Source organism: Musca autumnalis, unplaced genomic scaffold (assembly GCF_047663935.1).
Source record: "Musca autumnalis isolate F117 unplaced genomic scaffold, ASM4766393v1 scaffold_4, whole genome shotgun sequence".
Classification (NCBI taxonomy): domain Eukaryota; kingdom Metazoa; phylum Arthropoda; class Insecta; order Diptera; family Muscidae; genus Musca; species Musca autumnalis.
Window position 1 is genome coordinate 219696872 of NW_027411977.1, and position 18551 is coordinate 219715422.

An 18551-nucleotide genomic window follows, 5' to 3' on the forward strand; every position below is an offset into this window, starting at 1 on the left:
GACCAAACGACCATTAAGCGTTAACTTTTAGAGAATTATTTTTCCAGGCCAAAAGACCATCAAGCTTGGATTTTTAGAGAATTATTTTTTCCAAGGCCAAAAGACCACAAAGCGTGGATTTTTAGAGAATTATTTTTTCCAAGGCTAAAAGACCACAAAGCGTGTATTCTTGGTGAATTATTTTTTCCACGGCCAAAGACCACAAAGCGTGGATTTTTAGAGAATTATTTTTTCCAAGGCCAAAGACCACAAAGCGTGGATTTTTAGAGAATTATTTTTGCCAAGGACAAAATACCACAAAGCGTGGATTTTTAGAGAATTATTTTTTCCAAGCCCAAAAGACCACAAAGCGTGGATTTTCAGAGAATTATTTTTTCAAAGGCCAAAAGACCACAAAGCGTGGATTTTAGAGAATTATTTTTTTCCAAGGCCAAAAGACACAAAGCTTGGTTTTTACAGAATTTTTTTTCCAAGCCCAAAAGACCAAAAAGCGTGAATTTTTAGAGAATTGTTTTTTCCAAGCCCAAAAGTCCAAAAAGCGTGGATTTTTAGAGAATTATTTTCTTCAAGGTCAAAAGACCACAACGCGTGGATTTTGGAGGATTATTTTTTCCAAGGCCAAAAGACCACAAAGCGTGGATTTTTAGAAAATTATTTTTTCCAAGGCCAAAAGTCCACAAAGCGTGGATTTTGAGGGAATTATTTTTCCAAGGCCAAAAGACCACAAAGCGTGGATTTTTAGAGAATTTTTTTTTTCAAGGCCAAAAGACCACAAAGCGTGGATTATTAGAGAATTTTTTTTCCAAGGCCAAAAGACCACAAAGCGTGGATTTTTAGAGAATTTTTTTCCAAGACCACAAATCGTGGACTTTTAGAGAATTATTTTTCCAAGACCAAAATACCATCAAGCGTGGATTTGCAGAACATCATTTTTTCCAAGGCCAAAATACCACAAAGCATCGATTTTTAGAAAATATTTTTCCAAGACCAAACGACCATTAAGCGTTAACTTTTAGAGAATTATTTTTCCAGGCCAAAAGACCATCAAGCTTGGATTTTTAGAGAATTATTTTTTCCAAGGCCAAAAGACCACAAAGCGTGGATTTTTAGAGAATTATTTTTTCCAAGGCTAAAAGACCACAAAGCGTGTATTCTTGGAGAATTATTTTTTCCACGGCCAAAAGACCACAAAGCGTGGATTTTTAGAGAATTATTTTTTCCAAGGCCAAAAGACCACAAAGCGTGGATTTTTAGAGAATTATTTTTTCCAAGGCCAAAGGACCAAAAAACGTGGATTTTTAGAGAATTATTTTTGCCAAGGACAAAAGACCACAAAGCGTGGGTTTTTAGAGAATTATTTTTTCCAAGCCCAAAAGACCACAAAGCGTGGATTTTCAGAGAATTATTTTTTCAAAGGCCAAAAGACCACAAACCGTGGATTTTTAGAGAATTATTTTTTCCAAGGCCAAAAGACCATCAAGCTTGGATTTTTAGAGAATTATTTTTTCCAAGGCCAAACCCAGCAAAAATTCGGATCCAGTAGTCATTACGCAACCCATTACAAAGTAATGTAAACAAGCTTCTTTTCCCATTACAAGTAATCTGAAGAGTAATGGGATACTTCTTAAAAAAATTACAAGGCAAACCTACTTACTTTGCTCCTCACTAAGTAATGAGGACGGTGGCACAGTGAGTGTGTGTCTGACTATAAATCCTAGGGTTGTGTGTTCAACGCTCACTGTCGGCACGCGAGTTTTTTTTAATTAAAAAATAACAGTTCGTGGTGCACATGTGTACTGCACATTTAAGTTCTTAAGCAACCCTTAATGTTCGTGTGCGTGGCATAGTATGTAGTGTCTTTGGCTAGCAATCAGAGGGTTCGTGTGTTCAACTCGCACAGCAAGCGAAATAAAATAAAAGTAAAGAAGTGTGATGAAATTAAAAAAAAAATCTCAACATCAACTGTTCTAAAAATAGAATTTTTTTTCAACTTACTTTTCAACTTCTAGTGGCCACAGAATAACTAGTTATTCTAGTGGTCATAAAATAACTACAAACTGAGTGCGACATGCCCTTGTAAAAATAATGGGGAAGAAAGGGGGTTTGCGAGTAGTTACGGCTGCCAATAATCCATTACAAAACCCATGATTTTGGGAGGACTTTTTTTGCTGGGAAAAGACCAAAAAGCGTGGATTTTTAGAGAATTATTTTTGCCAAGGACAAAATACCACAAAGCGTGGATTTTTAGAGAATTATTTTTTCCAAGCCCAAAAGACCACAAAGCGTGGATTTTCAGAGAATTATTTTTTCAAAGGCCAAAAGACCACAAAGCGTGGATTTTTAGAGAATTATTTTTTTCCAAGGCCAAAAGACCACAAAGCTTGGTTTTTACAGAATTTTTTTCCAAGCCCAAAAGACCAAAAAGCGTGAATTTTTAGAGAATTGTTTTTTCCAAGCCCAAAAGTCCAAAAAGCGTGGATTTTTAGAGAATTATTTTCTTCAAGGTCAAAAGACCACAACGCGTGGATTTTTGGAGGATTATTTTTTCCAAGGCCAAAAGACCACAAAGCGTGGATTTTTAGAAAATTATTTTTTCCAAGGCCAAAAGTCCACAAAGCGTGGATTTTGAGGGAATTATTTTTCCAAGGCCAAAAGACCACAAAGCGTGGATTTTTAGAGAATTTTTTTTTTCAAGGCCAAAAGACCACAAAGCGTGGATTATTAGAGAATTTTTTTTCCAAGGCCAAAAGACCACAAAGCGTGGATTTTTAGAGAATTTTTTTCCAAGACCACAAATCGTGGACTTTTAGAGAATTATTTTTCCAAGACCAAAATACCATCAAGCGTGGATTTGCAGAACATCATTTTTTCCAAGGCCAAAATACCACAAAGCATCGATTTTTAGAAAATATTTTTCCAAGACCAAACGACCATTAAGCGTTAACTTTTAGAGAATTATTTTTCCAGGCCAAAAGACCATCAAGCTTGGATTTTTAGAGAATTATTTTTTCCAAGGCCAAAAGACCACAAAGCGTGGATTTTTAGAGAATTATTTTTTCCAAGGCTAAAAGACCACAAAGCGTGTATTCTTGGAGAATTATTTTTTCCACGGCCAAAAGACCACAAAGCGTGGATTTTTAGAGAATTATTTTTTCCAAGGCCAAAAGACCACAAAGCGTGGATTTTTAGAGAATTATTTTTTCCAAGGCCAAAGGACCAAAAAACGTGGATTTTTAGAGAATTATTTTTGCCAAGGACAAAAGACCACAAAGCGTGGGTTTTTAGAGAATTATTTTTTCCAAGCCCAAAAGACCACAAAGCGTGGATTTTCAGAGAATTATTTTTTCAAAGGCCAAAAGACCACAAACCGTGGATTTTTAGAGAATTATTTTTTCCAAGGCCAAAAGACCATCAAGCTTGGATTTTTAGAGAATTATTTTTTCCAAGGCCAAACCCAGCAAAAATTCGGATCCAGTAGTCATTACGCAACCCATTACAAAGTAATGTAAACAAGCTTCTTTTCCCATTACAAGTAATCTGAAGAGTAATGGGATACTTCTTAAAAAAATTACAAGGCAAACCTACTTACTTTGCTCCTCACTAAGTAATGAGGACGGTGGCACAGTGAGTGTGTGTCTGACTATAAATCCTAGGGTTGTGTGTTCAACGCTCACTGTCGGCACGCGAGTTTTTTTTAATTAAAAAATAACAGTTCGTGGTGCACATGTGTACTGCACATTTAAGTTCTTAAGCAACCCTTAATGTTCGTGTGCGTGGCATAGTATGTAGTGTCTTTGGCTAGCAATCAGAGGGTTCGTGTGTTCAACTCGCACAGCAAGCGAAATAAAATAAAAGTAAAGAAGTGTGATGAAATTAAAAAAAAAATCTCAACATCAACTGTTCTAAAAATAGAATTTTTTTTCAACTTACTTTTCAACTTCTAGTGGCCACAGAATAACTAGTTATTCTAGTGGTCATAAAATAACTACAAACTGAGTGCGACATGCCCTTGTAAAAATAATGGGGAAGAAAGGGGGTTTGCGAGTAGTTACGGCTGCCAATAATCCATTACAAAACCCATGATTTTGGGAGGACTTTTTTTGCTGGGAAAAGACCAAAAAGCGTGGATTTTTAGAGAATAATTTTTGCCAAGGACAAAATACCACAAAGCGTGGATTTTTAGAGAATTATTTTTTCCAAGCCCAAAAGACCACAAAGCGTGGATTTTCAGAGAATTATTTTTTCAAAGGCCAAAAGACCACAAAGCGTGGATTTTTAGAGAATTATTTTTTTCCAAGGCCAAAAGACCACAAAGCTTGGTTTTTACAGAATTTTTTTCCAAGCCCAAAAGACCAAAAAGCGTGAATTTTTAGAGAATTGTTTTTTCCAAGCCCAAAAGTCCAAAAAGCGTGGATTTTTAGAGAATTATTTTCTTCAAGGTCAAAAGACCACAACGCGTGGATTTTTGGAGGATTATTTTTTCCAAGGCCAAAAGACCACAAAGCGTGGATTTTTAGAAAATTATTTTTTCCAAGGCCAAAAGTCCACAAAGCGTGGATTTTGAGGGAATTATTTTTCCAAGGCCAAAAGACCACAAAGCGTGGATTTTTAGAGAATTTTTTTTTTCAAGGCCAAAAGACCACAAAGCGTGGATTATTAGAGAATTTTTTTTCCAAGGCCAAAAGACCACAAAGCGTGGATTTTTAGAGAATTTTTTTCCAAGACCACAAATCGTGGACTTTTAGAGAATTATTTTTCCAAGACCAAAATACCATCAAGCGTGGATTTGCAGAACATCATTTTTTCCAAGGCCAAAATACCACAAAGCATCGATTTTTAGAAAATATTTTTCCAAGACCAAACGACCATTAAGCGTTAACTTTTAGAGAATTATTTTTCCAGGCCAAAAGACCATCAAGCTTGGATTTTTAGAGAATTATTTTTTCCAAGGCCAAAAGACCACAAAGCGTGGATTTTTAGAGAATTATTTTTTCCAAGGCTAAAAGACCACAAAGCGTGTATTCTTGGAGAATTATTTTTTCCACGGCCAAAAGACCACAAAGCGTGGATTTTTAGAGAATTATTTTTTCCAAGGCCAAAAGACCACAAAGCGTGGATTTTTAGAGAATTATTTTTTCCAAGGCCAAAGGACCAAAAAACGTGGATTTTTAGAGAATTATTTTTGCCAAGGACAAAAGACCACAAAGCGTGGGTTTTTAGAGAATTATTTTTTCCAAGCCCAAAAGACCACAAAGCGTGGATTTTCAGAGAATTATTTTTTCAAAGGCCAAAAGACCACAAACCGTGGATTTTTAGAGAATTATTTTTTCCAAGGCCAAAAGACCATCAAGCTTGGATTTTTAGAGAATTATTTTTTCCAAGGCCAAACCCAGCAAAAATTCGGATCCAGTAGTCATTACGCAACCCATTACAAAGTAATGTAAACAAGCTTCTTTTCCCATTACAAGTAATCTGAAGAGTAATGGGATACTTCTTAAAAAAATTACAAGGCAAACCTACTTACTTTGCTCCTCACTAAGTAATGAGGACGGTGGCACAGTGAGTGTGTGTCTGACTATAAATCCTAGGGTTGTGTGTTCAACGCTCACTGTCGGCACGCGAGTTTTTTTTAATTAAAAAATAACAGTTCGTGGTGCACATGTGTACTGCACATTTAAGTTCTTAAGCAACCCTTAATGTTCGTGTGCGTGGCATAGTATGTAGTGTCTTTGGCTAGCAATCAGAGGGTTCGTGTGTTCAACTCGCACAGCAAGCGAAATAAAATAAAAGTAAAGAAGTGTGATGAAATTAAAAAAAAAATCTCAACATCAACTGTTCTAAAAATAGAATTTTTTTTCAACGTACTTTTCAACTTCTAGTGGCCACAGAATAACTAGTTATTCTAGTGGTCATAAAATAACTACAAACTGAGTGCGACATGCCCTTGTAAAAATAATGGGGAAGAAAGGGGGTTTGCGAGTAGTTACGGCTGCCAATAATCCATTACAAAACCCATGATTTTGGGAGGACTTTTTTTGCTGGGAAAAGACCAAAAAGCGTGGATTTTTTGAGAACTATTTTTATCCTAGGCCAAAAGACCATCAAGCGTGGATTTTTAAAAAAATATTTTTTCCAAGGCCAAAAGACCAAAAAGCGTGTATTTTTTGAGAACTATTTTTCCAAGGCCGAAAGATTATCAAGCGTGGATTTTTAGAAAATATTTTTTTCCAAGTCCAAAAACCATCAAGCCTGAATATTTATAGAATTATTTGTTCCAAAGCCAAAAGACCAAAAAGCGTGAATTTTTAGAAAATATTTTTTCCAAGGCCAAAATACCACAAAGCGTGGATTTTTAAATAATTATTTTTTCCAAGGCCAAAAGACCACAAAGCGTGGATTTTTTTAGAATTATTTTTTCCAAGGCCAAAAGACCTCAAAGCGTCGATTTTTAGAGAATTATTTTTTCCAAGGCCAAAAGACCACAAAGCGTGGATTTTTAGAGAATTATTTTTTCAAAGTCCAAAAGACCACAAAGCGTGGATTTTTAGAAAATATTTTTTTCAAGACCAAAAAACCATCATGCGTGGATTTTTAGCGAATTACTTTTCCAAGGCCAAAAACCATCAAGCGTGAATATTTATAGAATTATTGTTTCCAAAGCCAAAAGACCATCAAGCGTGGATTTTTAGAAAATTTTTTTCCAAGGCCAAAAACCATCAATCGTGAATATTTATAGAATTATTTGTTCCAAAGCCAAAAGACCAAAAAACGTGGATTTTTAGAAAATATTTTTTCCAAGGCCAAAAGACCACAAAGCATGGATTTTTAGAGAATTTTCTTTTCCAAGGCCAAAAGACCACAAAGCGTGGATTTTTAGAGAATTATTTTTTCCAAGGCCAAAAGACCACAAAAAGTGGATTTTTAGAGAATTATTTTTTCGAAGGCCAAAAGACCACAAAGCGTGGATTTTTAGAGAATTATTTTTTCCAAGGCCAAAAGACCACAAAGCGTGGATTTTTAGAGAATTATTTTTCCAAGGCCAAAAGACCACAAAGCGTGGATTTTTAGAGAATTATTTTTTCCAAGGCCAAAAGACCACAAAGCGTGGATTTTTAGAGAATTATTTTTCCAAGGCCAAAAGACCACAAAGCGTGGATTTTTAGAGAATTATTTTTTCCAAGGCCAAAAGACCACAAAGCGTGGATTTTTAGAGAATTATTTTTCCAAGGCCAAAAGACCACAAAGCGTGGATTTTTAGAGAATTATTTTTTCCAAGGCCAAAAGACCACAAAGCGTGGATTTTTAGAGAATTATTTTTCCAAGGCCAAAAGACCACAAAGCGTGGATTTTTAGAGAATTATTTTTTCCAAGGCCAAAAGACCACAAAGCGTGGATTTTTAGAGAATTATTTTTTCCAAGGCCAAGGCCTTGATTGTGGTTTCTTATTTTGTTTAGAGAATTATTTTTTTCCAAGGCCAAAAGACCACAAAGCTTGGTTTTTACAGAATTTTTTTCCAAGCCCAAAAGACCAAAAAGCGTGAATTTTTAGAGAATTGTTTTTTCCAAGCCCAAAAGTCCAAAAAGCGTGGATTTTTAGAGAATTATTTTCTTCAAGGTCAAAAGACCACAACGCGTGGATTTTTGGAGGATTATTTTTTCCAAGGCCAAAAGTCCACAAAGCGTGGATTTTGAGGGAATTATTTTTCCAAGGCCAAAAGACCACAAAGCGTGGATTTTGAGGGAATTATTTTTCCAAGGCCAAAAGACCACAAAGCGTGGATTTTTAGAGAATTTTTTTTTTTCAAGGCCAAAAGACCACAAAGCGTGGATTATTAGAGAATTTTTTTTCCAAGGCCAAAAGACCACAAAGCGTGGATTTTTAGAGAATTTTTTTTCCAAGGCCAAAAGACCACAAAGCGTGGATTTTTAGAGAATTTTTTTCCAAGACCACAAATCGTGGACTTTTAAAGAATTATTTTTTCCAAGGCCAAAAGACCACAAAAAGTGGATTTTTAGAGAATTATTTTTTCCAAGGCCAAAAGACCACAAAGCGTGGATTTTTAGAGAATTATTTTTCCAAGGCCAAAAGACCACAAAGCGTGGATTTTTAGAGAATTATTTTTCCAAGGCCAAAAGACCACAAAGCGTGGATTTTTAGAGAATTATTTTTTCCAAGGCCAAAAGACCACAAAGCGTGGATTTTTAGAGAATTATTTTTTCCAAGGCCAAGGCCTTGATTGTGGTTTCTTATATGATTCTCTCATACATTTCTGTCTCCCTTGCCAAATTTTCAGCATATACACTTTTGGGGAGCATGGAATGCCTTAGCTGACGTTTGGGGCACATTTTTACCATGTGAATGACCTCCGAAATTAGAGTCGTAGTAGAAATGGCTCTCGAAGGTGAAGGCCTAGGTGTATGTAGGCAAGAACCTTCATCATGACGCTTAGTTGTGGCCAGCTGATATTTGAAAAGAAAAGAATGTTATTTTAATTATAAAGGGTCCCCTTCCGTTGTCTGGAAACTTACCCAACAAAGCTCTGATCAAAATTATAATACTGACAAAAGCAATGACAACTAAGTGAACCAATTTAACTTTGATTTTTAATGCAGGATTTTGTTGAAGTTTTCTACTTTTTATTGTAAAACCAGTGACTGTCATATGAGGTCTAGATGACACGCTTGCATTTTTCCCTAGAAAATTGAAACAAAGATCTCCCGAATAAGGTTTAAATAGAGCTCTCCAACCCCATACAGGCATAAAAACCACTTACTAATTAGTTAAACATTAGCCAAAAACCACCAGTTCATATTAGGCCCGTATGAATTTCAGTATTGTTTGCAATGCTACCACCGCTATCATCATCACTGGAATAAAATTCCAATAACAATTGTGCTCCGCTGGATTCCACAATAATAGGTGAATTATCATTAAGCTCCATTGCAGTAATGCCTAATATGTTGCTGCTGGTACTAGGAACCCCAATCCTATCTCCACCACCAAACTGTGACTCCATCAGTAATGCTGATGATAATGATGGTCCATCGCGTTTTTTGATGTATTGTGTGGCATATGGCAAACGTAGAAAGCTTAAGTGCAAGGCAATAATGGTCCCGTCATCATTAACCTGAAATAGGCAGAGGATAAATAGAAAAGGCATGTAAATGCATGTATGTAGTATGCATGTTAGTAAAAAAGGTAGGATTTTTTTTTAATTTTTGTTCAATCAGTATTTCAGTGATGCGAGCCCAGACCTGTGGGGAAAGCACTAAAATGAATGTATGGCCTTCTGCTGGCGATAATGCAGGCTATGTGTCACTATTGTTTTCGTCTAGGCAGTTGATATCAATTCAATATTGCATTCATCATTCATAATGCGTGTCCACGTCGTTTGATTGTTTGAATATTTAAAGTTTGGGACGGCCACAGCCGAACGGACTTGATTCTTAACCCTTATGCGAATGAAAATCAAACATACCACGAATATTAGTAGTTGTGACTTAAAACTTCTATATTTTTTTCCTAAGAAGGTATCTGTGGGACTACTGTAAACTATGTACTATCGTAGCAATGGCAGCAACTTGCTTCTGTTCCAATAATTGTGGATCTAGATAATATTCATTCGGGTTTATTCATGTGATGTTTTATTCACAGTATAGTATTTTCCCAAGTGTTCTAACTCGACGCCTCAAGCCAAGTTCTACCTCCCTAAGACTCATGAGTCTTTTCTCCTGCTTAGTGTCAGATATGGCTATACATTTGCCGATCATCAGCATGGTTTCCGTCAGCAGCACAGAACTATAACATCGCTACACGTCAACGTCACACATATCAATTAGGAGCCTCAACTAGAACAAGAAATGCGAAAGGACAGTCTTGTCAAAAGTCTTTGATATAGTTATGTGATCCCAACTGTTTGATGACATTGAGCAGATTATCCCCCTGGCAAGTTTTAAACGTTTGCTAATCAGTAATGTGTGGGGAGGCAAGTCATACGAAATTCGATAGCCTGTACAATGCAACCGGTAGTTCCCCAAGGCGGTTTATGGTAAGCTATGCGGCACCAATGTAGTCCACGTATAGAAGTGAAAGGCGATGGAATAACAATCAATAATGTCAGAACGCCGCTCCAAGAACTGCATGGTCCACTGATGATGACCATCTGCACAAGGAGACAAAGTTTATATTGGAACTCTAGAGTTTTGTGTTGAAGTCGATTTAAGTGACATTAAACCGCGCATGGGTTTAACACAAGGTTTCCCTGAAATACAGGAATTAAATACACAGATGTTATGACAATTTACATATGATCTACAGACATTAACAATTCATGAAGCGATTGGGTGTTTGGGTGCGAAACAGTTTAATGTGTGCAAGAGTTGGTGTTTATTATGCCACCTATGTTGGCAACTAAAGTTAAACCAAACATGTAGTAAAGCAGCTATATAGCCAGAGCCTATGAATTGGAAACGGGTAAACGATAATAATGTTTATTTAAGCAGAATGAGATGGCGTGAATATTTCCCATTGCAACTTTTTAATAACTCCTATTTAAAACAAAATAAAAAAGTTTCAATCGGGTTCGTCTAGAGCAATGTACCCTTAACATATGCCTGTGGAAAGACAAACAAGGAACACTAAATCTGGACTAAGTCTTAAATTTTTAGGGAGATTCAACCAAAACAGACTTAAAGAACTATATTCGGTAATGTCAAAAGAATATTTGAAAGGTCCTTAAATTACCCTCAAACGAACATAATTGAACTTTTGTGGAAGAAGTACCGGAAACAGTGGCAATATGCCACTCATCGAACTTCATGTACGTTTTCGTGAAAAATTGCGATGTGTGAATTCGGACCTTATATGGTTTTTAATTCAAGCTTTATTGTACTCAGCATACATTTTAGTTGGTGGTCGCCAGGAAAAGGAGGCGGTACAGTCAATGCATTGTCCCAATTTCAAAAACATTTTTTTTTTTTGTTTTTTGAATTTTCTCATCTATGAACATTGTTGTTTCAGAATCCGCAAAAACTTCCTAGGTTTTTCATTTTCATTTAAAGTTGGTTCAGAAGCACCGTGTGTTGTGTTTGCTTCTTTTTTGGTCAGAGACTGAGGGTATACCTCCATCAGCACAACTGACTGATGCTTTCTTACTGGTTTTTATCAGCACTTTGTCAGTGCAAACGTATTTATAGGCTATTCAAGAACCCACACATGAATTCACTCATCCATTTTAAGAAGTTCATACCACCCATCCTCATCCATTCACCTTTTTAATATTCTCTGTGAATATTTCCAAAATTATTATGTTATTATTAGAATAACTTTTCAATATTTGTTGGAGCTTTTGATGATATTTTACTATTAAATATTATATATTCTAAAAAGGTCAAACTTTAATATCAATAAGTGTAAGCCTCGATAACTTTTATATGTGAATATTTTTTCAATCAACATACCTATATGAGTACGTATAAAAAGGTAAACATATCCGCAATATTTCACACTCAAAATAATTTGAATAGACGCTCTGAAGGAATCGAGTCAGAATTCTAAAGGAATCAAGGAAAAGGTCACAGATTTCTTGTAAAAAAGTGTAAATAAAGAATAAATATTGGAAAAACCAAATACGTGTAATTTGCACATTGAGCGAAAGCGCATAACTATTCGTTACGCACATATACACAACCTCAAACAAAAGCACACATAACTATAGGATATGGATGCTTTACGTCGAAAACATACATACCTTAACATACTACCCTTAATGTGGACGTAGCCGTATCTCAGACAATCTTCAGCGCAACAAACATACGTATAGGACACACACATATATGACCTTCTAGTTCGTCCCACTGCATCATACAAATGACTTGGTTCGCCTTTTGAGAAAATCGTTAAAGATGATGATGTGAAATTTTAATGATGACTTTGTACCACCGTCTAACATATTTATTGGTGCATCGCATACAATATATTCAAGAAGTTCGGAAAGTTCACATGTGTGGCATTAGATAAAATGTGGCTGAACTTATGACTGTACTGTATTAGTCATATATACGTTATAGGTGTGTGTAAATGGACTCTTCTTTATTTGCTAATTCGGTTTTCGAATGTAAGCGACCATACAATTATATCGAGGTACATTTCATTTACTTATTTATATACATATTAAATTTGATATTATTTAGTACTATATATTTATAAATTATTAACAATTATCTCAAAAGTGTTTCTATTTCTTGCCGCATTAGAAGGTTTGCCGAATTATTATATTTTGTCCATTCTTCTATGTTCTTTAGCCAGGTCATCTCTTTTCGGCCTCTGGTACGCCGACCTTCAACTGTTGCTTTCAGGATTTTTTTGTAATAATCTATATTTTACATTTCTCATGATGTGTCCCAGATATGAGGTTTTTCGTTTTTTGATTGTAGCTATGAGTTCTCTTCTTTGATTCATTCTTGTCAATACTTCGGCATTTGTCACGTGCGCAGTCCATGGTATTTTTAAAACTCTGGACACTTAAGCTTCTTTATTAAACTGTTACATTTAAACTTTATTGAACCTCTTCTGCCTTTTTTATTGAAAGAATGCCTGAATTATTTATATACTAGCAAAGTGCCAGCTACTACGTATGCGGAAAGGATATAAAACCAAATAAAAAATATACATATAATACGGAAATGGTGAACACTGAACATTTTGTTGTACTAAATACTAAGCACTGTTCGTATCACTTTAGTTGGATTTTCTAAAAAACAGCTGCATCTCACCCCAAAACGTCAACAGCGTGCCACATTTTTTGAGGCATTTTAATAAAGGTGTCCTCAGAAGGTAAAACATTCTTGCAAAAGTTTTTGTTTCCGAATAAAATTACTAAACCGTTAAGAATAATGAAACAATTTTGTTGAAAATATAGAAACCGAAGACGGTTCACATAAAACCAATGGTAGAATACCAGACCAAAACCCAGGACCTTAACATACATTTACCAAATTTCAGAATTTGTGAGCATTTAAAAAAAAAACTCCTTGTATTATGGTTCATGCTATACCAAAATGGTACCACATTTAGTATTTTTCGTACAACTCTATATATAGCCTTCAAAAAATATCAACCCTATATACCAACCTCGATTATCATTTCCAGCTCTATCAATTCCCCCAAAACCAAATGAAAACTATTTAGTACTTTACATATAAATACATAAGTGTGAATTTCCAAAACCTCCTCTTAATATTTGTAAATTCCTAACCCTTTACCTACAATAACTCGAAGAACACATTTTAGAATTTCACCTCTGTTCCCAATACCAAAATTGGACCGATTTAGTACTTTTCGTAAATTTATAGTATGTATTTCTTAAACCACTTCCATATGCCAAAATTACGCACCAACACAAACAAAACAAAACAAAAAACAACAGTATTCAGACCTGTCCCAACACCCAATACCAAATTGGGTACCACATAGTAACTGTCGTATACGTGTGGTACGACATTAGCACCAAATAACCAGTAATCTTAAATTGAAATCACATAATTCTAGCTCTATTCGTTCGTCCAATGCCAAATTGTACCAAACTTAGTAACATTTAGTACTCTTCGTACCCATAAGAACGATTTTCCAAAACTACTACCTCAATCCTTCACTTCAACAATAATTTTAATTCCATATCTCAGGATTGCTGCTCTATCTGTTCACCCAAATCAAAACTTCCAAACTTCCTCAGTCCTACACTCCAACAGTAATCTCAGTTCCAAATTTCAGGATTCCAGCTCTATTTCTTCAACCACACACAAATTGTACTAAATTTAGTACCATTTAGTTCTTTTCGTATCCACAAGTACGAACTTACAAAACTTCCTCAGTCCTGCACTCCAATCCAAATTTCAGGATTCCAGCTATACCCGTTCACCCTAAAACAATTTTTACCAAATTTAGTACCATTTATTACTTTTCGTACCCATAAGTACAAATTTCCAAAACTTCCTGAATCCTTCACTTCAATAGTCATCCTTACTCCAAATTTCAAGATTCCAGCTCTACCCGATCGCCCAAATCCAAATCGTACCAAATTTAGTACTTTTCGTACACATAAGTTCGACTTTCCAAAACTCTTTCGATCCTACGCTCCTACTGTAATGTAAATTCCAAATTTGAGGACTCCAGCTCTATCCGTTCACCTAAATCAAAATTGTACCAAATTTAGTACCATTTAGTACTTTTCGTACCCATTGTACGAATTTCCAAAACTCCCTCAATCCTACACTTCAACAGTAATCTTAATTCCAAATTTCAGGATTTCAGTTCTACCCGTTTGCCCAAATCCAAATTGTACCAAATTTAGTACAATTTAGTACTTGTCGTACACCTAAGTACTAACTTCCAAAACTACCTGTTAATTCCAAATCTTAATTCCAAAATTAGCTCTATCCGTCCATCCAAATCAAATTTGTACCAAATTTAGTACCATTTAGTACGTTTTTTCTCATTTCAAATTTTAATATTCCAGCTCTATCCGTTCACATAATAGAAAATAGTACCAAGTTTAGTACATTTTAGTACTTTTCGTACCGTTCTAGTTCGGACCAAGACGTACCCTCACCAAAAATTTCAAGATTCTAGCTTCAGCCGTTTGGTCTGGGCGTTGATGAATCATTAAGTCGGTCAATCAGTCACCCAATCACTTTACCCTTTTTATACCCTCAGCCTTTAGGCTAAGGAGGGTATATACACTTTGATACGATGAAAATGTGCCTCATCGAAATAATGGTTTTAGACCCCAAGTATGTTTGGACGAAATTTGTTTCAGACAATTTGGAGTCGATCTAGCCATGTCCGTCCGTCTGTCTGTCTGTCTGTCCTGCTGGCTGGAGCGCATGATAACTCTCGAACGGATGAACCAATTCGGATCAAATTTTGGCTTTCGTAATATTTTGTCCAAACTTAGTTTAAGTTCGAAGATGGGTTATATCGGTCCACTCCTTCCGGTACCTCCCCCACATAAGTTCGAAAATGTTCGGAAAAATTGTGCTAACGATAACTCTTAAAGTAAGTAACCGATCTGCTCCATACTTTACACATCGTGAACTTTCTATCAGGCATAGATGAGGTTCCAATATGGGCTCAATAGGTCCACTCCTTCGGGTACCTCCCACACAAAATTTCGTAAAAGTTCAGTTAAGGGCCATCCCTCGAATCGCTTTGATTTTTGTTTCAGCAACTTGTATTCACTGCCCTCCATACGACGGTACAAGTTTAATCAGGGGCAAGTCCATACTTCCTGAGAAAATAGCATGAAAGTTGCAAAAAACCCCTGTGACACCGTATGAGGTGGTTGGAGCGCAAGATAACTCTCGAACGGATCTGCCGATTCGGTCTAAAATATCGCCTTAGTAATATTTTGTCAAAACATAGTTTAAGTTTGAAGATAAGCCATATCGGTCCACTCCTTCAGGTACCTCCCCCACAAAAGTTCAAAAATATTCGGAAAAATTGTTCGTACGGTAACTCTTGAAGGGAGTGGCCGAATTGGTCTATACTTTACACATCCTAATATATCTACCAGATATAATTCAGGTTCAAATATGGACTATATTTGTCCACCCCTTCCGGTACCTCCCACACAAAATTACGGATAAGTTCACTTTAAGGTCTAATATCGAATCACTTTGATTTTTGTTGAAGCAACTTGCATTCGCTGCCTCAATTACGATGGTAAAAGTTTTTTTAGGGACAAGTCCATACTTCTTGTGCAAACAGCCCGAAGAGTGTAAAAACCCCCTGGCGATTCACTTCCATAACGGCCAATGTCGATCCATTCCTCCGCAAAACTTTTAATCTTTAATCCTAATCAACACTTTTGTCGGTTCAAATGCCCAAAATTTTTAAAAACCCCTAAATACATACGTAGTTTGGGAAAAAATTGTTTCAATATACACAGGCTGAGGGTATATCTCTGTCGGCAAAGCCGACTGATACTTTTTTACTTGTATTAATATACGTTAGCAATTAGTGGCAAGGTTTTCGCTCCAAAAATGTTTTAAAAGCATCAATTTCTTCAAAAATATATTTTGCACAGTAAGGCTTTGGTAGATAAACAGCATGGTATTCTTACTTAAGTTATTTCTGATAAAAGAATAACGAAACGCAGAGACTAGGTTTCCCTTTTAGTCTTTTACCAGAAATAACTTAAGGAAGAAATCCAGCAGCTTATGTACGGAGTCCTTAAGAGTTTATTTAAGAAATTGTTTGTCCACAATGTTCTTGATTCCATGTCCACATCTCTGTCTCTATTTTATATATCATTGCTGACCACTGTGTTTTTTCTACTCACAATTCCATTTCACATCCTTATTCCTCTTAAAGAAGTCGAACTAAGTGAAAATAAGAATAGGAGAATGGCTATATCTATGCCCATGATTGAAAATGTAAAGTAATGTAATTTCAAGTAGATTTTGTCGTAATATTATACATTTTAACAGCAACAACTACAAGCTTAGTACAAGACTGACAATGCTGACAAGGAGCAAAGACCAAAAAATAACTACACGAAATATATAGACCAAAAAGATGAAAACACAAGCGGATAGATAAGAGTCAAATAGACTGAAAATAGAGAAGATATCTTCTAAAGGAAATTGTTTAGGTCACTTAAGGTTATTGTAGATGAAGTAAAAGAAAAGCAATTTAGAGAATAGACCAAAAAGCAACATTAGCAAGTATTAAGGATAACACTTAAGTAAGTTAACCAAACTGCGGGGAGTGAGGCACTGATGAACTTTCAATGGAAGCCAAAACAGATGAAGAAGACATATTTAAAGACAGAGGGGGATTTGCGAGTTGAACAAAACAAAACATGAAGCAAAAAAAGCAAAAAGTCTGGTAAGTGTTTTCCGGCTATTCTTGACTTACAAGATTTGGTTGTTGTTCTCTTTTGCTTCCCCACAATTATAATTTTTTTCCAACATTTTGATTGTTTCGCTCATTAGATTACAATGTGAAAAACATTGAATCCTATTACGATAACATATTATCATTTCTAATGGGAAAAATATAAAAATATGTATATAAGCGGAACGTTAAGAAATTGCGAAATCAGTGACTAGCAACAATTTTGGAAAGTTTTTTTTGTAAAATGTCGTTAATTTTGTGTTGCAATTAAATTGTAGATTCCTATGGTTATTCCTAGCAAAACTAAATGGAAGTGGTTCCATGTGAAATCATGATTTCACTGGTTCTTTTTCATTAGTTCAAATGAAGTCGTGAAAGATCCGATCTTTAAAATCGAATTATCATGAGTTCAAACGAAGTCGTGAAAAATCCGATCATCATTGAATTTTTATGAGTGCCACTGAAGTAGTGAAAGATCCGATCTTTCTCATCGAATATTCATGAGTGCAAATCAAGTGGTGAAAGATCAGATCTTTGTCATAATATTGTCATGACTTTAAATAAATTGATAAGTACCCGTATAATAAATGATGAAAAATTCATGTACTCGAATAATTGTTAACTTGCAAAAGTAATTGTTATAATGAAAATAAAAGTCAGAAAAAAGTGATCGATAGTGGCAAAATTTTCATATTTTTACAGTGTTTTATTTAACTTGCTTTGGTCCGTTTAGTTCAAATCTGGTAACTCATTTTTAACACAGTTGCAGTTGACCAATCTAACTGAAACTTTGCACACTTTTCAGATTTAGATGACAATACATGAATATGGAATCAAAACCAATATTGGTCCATTTTATATTGTTTTTACTGTGTTTTATTTAAATTGCATTTCAAATCTGGTAACTCAATTTTGACACAGTTGCAGTTGACCAATCGGACTAAAACTTTACACACTTTTCAGATTTGGATGACAATACATGAATATGGGCCCAATTTTTCCTACAGCCCCCATATAGCGGTACCACCCGATTTCAGGTATTTTGAGGATTTTATCTTCATTTTTGCCCGAATTAGCTGTCATTTGGCATTTCCAATGATACAGACATTTCCCCACCAAAAATTGTGAACATAGGTCCAGGTTTTGGTATAGCCCCCTTACAGCGGTTCCACCCAACTTCAAGCTTTATGAGGATTTTATCTTCATTTTTAGCCAAAATTGGCTGTAACTTGGCATTTGGAGTCCCCAATGGTACAGAAACTTCTCCACCAAAAATTTTTGACATAGGTCCAGGTTTTGATATGGCCCCCATATATTGGTACCACCCGATTTCAAGTGTTTTAAGGATTTTATCTTCATTTTTAGCCAAAATTTACAATAATTTTGTTCTCAGTGGTCAAAAATATATTTACTAAAAATTTAAAAATAATTTATAATTTAAAAAAGTTAAGTTTCAGTGTTTTATTTAGAATGCACTGGTATTCTATGAAGAGATCTACGTGTCTGCTATGAGAAGACCTACTTATCTTCATTAAGAAGACCTACTATCAGAAGTTCTATTGGTCTTCTATAAGAATATTAACTGGTCTACAGTCCGAAGAGATATGTCTTTTAGACCTATCATGATGGAATCTCTCAAATAAAACGCTTGCAA